A 3,948-nucleotide genomic window follows, 5' to 3' on the forward strand; every position below is an offset into this window, starting at 1 on the left:
AAAACTAGATTACACGCTAAAGTCTACAGCTACACGTTTATGTAGTTAGTGGATTTAGTGGCTTAAGTTAATTATCCTCCAAGTATTTATTTAATTAAATAAGTTTAATTAATCTCCAAGTTTTTAAAAACCATGTAATGTGTTACTGCTTCTATGAAGTGAAGTAGTGGATTAGTGGATGCTTTACATGACATGGAATAATTAATTTATTTTAATTAATTAATTAAACATCATGGAGATCATGTGATAATGGTCTAAATATGGGAAATGTCTTGTCTTAATTGTCTATAAATAGGCGCCTAATTCATTTGAGCAAATTGTGTCTGACTTAGTTAATTTATCTTAAGTTATCTAAAGTGTCAGTGCCTTTTCCTTAAGAGAATTCATACTTACATTAATCGAGTTTATTACTTTTCCATTATTTTATAAAGTGTATTTTTGAGAAAAAGGGTTTGAGTGAACTCTTGTAAGTGTGAGAAAGCTTTGAGTGAAGCAAGAGAAAGAGAAAGAGAAAGAGAAGGAACTTCGAGTGAATTTGAGAGAAAACGTCAGTTGTTGGAACTGTCGTTGGGAACTTGAGTTGAGTAACTTAAGTTGAGAATCGAGAGAAAAATAATAGGTTGTAATCAGAGTTGTTTTGGCCTATTATAGTGGAAAGTTGTTTAAAATCCCTTGTGGTCGGAGTTGTTTCTTCCTACTAGGCCTAGAAAGTTTTTCCTCGTAAAATCTCTCGTGTTCCCATTGTTTGTTCCCAAGTTTACTTTTAATTCCGCAAAAAGTATAGCTTATTCTCTCAATATAATTTACCCCCCGCTCTTATAGTGTTCATATTATACCACAGATGCATAAATGGGGACGGGGAACCGAGGACCTTGCAAGCTCGCCGGCTACCAGTAAGCAGCGCGACGCTCAGGTCGGCTTGCAGACTACCTGACTCCATAACAACTTTTCATACTCACTTGTAAGCTTCATATAAACATATTGAAATGTTGTTTGATCTTTTCTTTGATGTTGCATTTGCTGAACTTCAGTGGAAGTGAAATAAAGCAATTACGTATGATCACATGATAATTATAACTTACAAGAAGTAATTAAATTTGTTATCACAAAAACAAAACCAAAATTACATTATCAAGAATTTAACGCCTTTAGATTAATAGTAATTATGTTATATGCATCTTGGGGGACCGCCTGCGTTAGCGCACAGGCCAACTATTAGTAAATACAAAAAAAGGAAATTGTCCATATTTAACGTCATTCAGTCCTGTCGATGTGGAATAATTTTTGGCTCTTATTGCTTCTTTTCAGTAGCCTTTTTAGAAAAAGGCCATTATAAAATTTTCACTTGTATCTCATACTAAATATAGAACGAAAAGAGTATAACTATATAAATGCTCAATAAAGGAGCTTTAGAAAATAAAGTACTGAAACTTATATGTAAATCATTATTTCAAAAGCAATTGTGGAGTTTAAACCCACGTAGATTTATTACACACTTAAAATAGTTACAACAATTTATTTAATATTATAAGATTGAAAAATATTGACCCATAGCTTCATTACAAGTACTTCTTTTTATCGTCCGTGGCTTGCAGTGCCTGAAAAAGAAAAGATGAAAAAAAAAAGTTTTAGTTAACTCTTAATAACATTACTTTGCCTTTTAAAATATTAACAAAAATTACTTAAGGTTATTGTAGTGAATTTATTAATACTTCATATATATACTATGTAGAAGAGGAGCAGACATACTTAGCAAGACCTCTGACATTCACATCTGAGAAAGGGTACACAAACTCCGCCAGGCCAATTCTCTTGATCACAAGCCTTCTCACAATCGGCATCTCTACCGCAAGCACCTTTGAAGAACTTACTTGGTTTCTTGCATATTGCACCATCAACCTTAGTCACAATATTCATCTCTGTCATTTAGACACATATAACTTAATAAGAGAAAGTAATGGAATTTCAATTTGATAAGAAGTTTTAATCCTCATAAAATAAAATAAGTTGTTGAACAATGCAACAATTAATCTACCTCTATTGTATAAAGGAAGAGGGGAGGCTGAGAGGGATGGTAATAAGTAGGGTCTGGGTAGGGTAAAATTAGAGACTTACTCATACTCTAATTTTTGGATGTAGACCCATATTCGACTCATACTCATAGGGTAAAATTTTTTAGGACCCTTACCCGTACCCTTAGGACCCAATAGGATATGGGTAGAGTCTAGGGTCCTTAATGGGTCCAATACGAAAAAAATTCACTCATATTTTCACGTGAATATAATTGTAAAGCACAATTCAATATATAAAGCTGTAAATTAGCACACAAAATACTATATTACATAAAAATACATAGTTTTTCCGCATTCCAAAAATCTCATACATCCAAATATGAATAAAGAAAATAGTTTAGAGCGAGAGAGTGGGATAATAGTAAGATGAGACTGTGAGAGAGGGCTAAGGTAAGGGATTGAGGGTTTTATTATGATGAGAAGAGTTTCATTTTTTATATCTGTTATATATATTAAATATATATAATTAGTTTAAATTAAAAAATATTCCCTCCGTTCCAGAATACTCTTGACACTCATCAAGGCACGTAGTTTTAGATGATAACTTGTTTGTTTATCAATTGTTATTTTATTTAAAAGTAGATGTGATAGGAGTTGCTAGTTAGTAAAAGTAGTATTATTTTATTTTAAGAAGAGAGATTGTGTGCCATGGTTAGAGTTGGTAGGTAATAAGAGTGGTATTATTTTACTTTAAGGAGAGAGATGAGCCAATAGTCAAAAGGTACAATCATTCAAATAATAGTGGGTCATATTCAAAAATAGAATTGTAAAGAGTACTATGAGATTAATAAAAAAGAAAAGTGTAAATAGTGTTTTGAGTTGGAGAGTATAAATTTATAATTTGGGAGGGTCTATCTAGTGTATAAATGTATGTATATATACACACATAGAGAGGTGTTAGAGGAAATTTTGTAATTCTTACACAATCTAGGAAGTTCCTAAACTAGATAGCCCTAAAGTTATCGTTGTTAGGGTTGTATAACAGTTTGTTAAGTTTACATAGGAATTAAATTTCACAACATAAGTTTATGAATACTTCAAAAAGTTATTTGGTCGACGATGGAAAAATTAACTTTTAATGAGGATCTACAATTCGAACAGTAAGTTCGTCCACTTTGTAACCTCATATCGATTAATTGACCACTATGCTATGCATTAAGAGAGGAAAAAGTGATTACCAGAAGCAAATACGAAGAGTAGCAAAAGCAAAAGCCCAAAGAATTTCTTCTCCATTTTTTTGGTCTTTGTTTGAACTTTGAAACAAATGCGTATATCAGATATACTTCGATGAATAACTACTTGCATATATATACACACACAAAGTGGAACGGTAGAGGTCAGGAGAGACGTATTACGTCATGGTTCAAGCACACCATAGTTGAAACTTAAAAGTTTGCTAGAATTAGAGATAAGATCTTTCATGAAGAAAAAATAAAAATAATACTCGTCAGGGGCGGGGCAAACATAACGGGGGCCCTATATACATCTACTTAAAAAGTTTTTTCCATGTCCAAATTATACTCCAAAAGGATATTTTTTTAGTATATCAAGAAATTGTAAACAAACAAATATAGGATCATTATGATAATTAATTATTAATATAGAAAATACTTTTTCTTGGAAAGATAAGTAGAAAGAGAAAGTTAAGAGGAGAGAGAGTTGTGAGGAGAAATTACCATTAATGTAGTTTGGGGAATATGAAAATTGACCGACTTAAATCAACAAAAGAAAAAAGTAAGTAAAATTTACCTAATAAATACGCTGTGGCCTGCGTGATAGTTATGTAGGAAACATTCAAAAAAAATTAAAACACTAAATTTTGGTTGTTGTTAAGAATTGAACACGCGTTCCTCTTTCCCTTCCCTTACAACTTTAC

General features: G+C 31.9%; 1 long non-coding RNA gene across 1 annotated transcript; it reads right to left on the minus strand.

The window, feature by feature from the left end:
• Positions 1-1,364: 1,364 nt before the first annotated feature.
• Positions 1,365-3,410, minus strand: LOC104905597 (uncharacterized). Its single transcript, XR_791742.4, has 3 exons — positions 3,251-3,410; positions 1,750-1,919; positions 1,365-1,598 (listed from the first exon to the last, which is right to left on the minus strand). It is a non-coding gene; the product is annotated as an uncharacterized LOC104905597 (long non-coding RNA).
• Between the last annotated feature and the right edge of the window lie 538 nt (positions 3,411-3,948).

The sequence above is a fragment of the Beta vulgaris genome, chromosome 1 (assembly GCF_026745355.1).
Source record: "Beta vulgaris subsp. vulgaris cultivar EL10 chromosome 1, EL10.2, whole genome shotgun sequence".
Lineage (NCBI taxonomy): Eukaryota > Viridiplantae > Streptophyta > Magnoliopsida > Caryophyllales > Amaranthaceae > Beta > Beta vulgaris.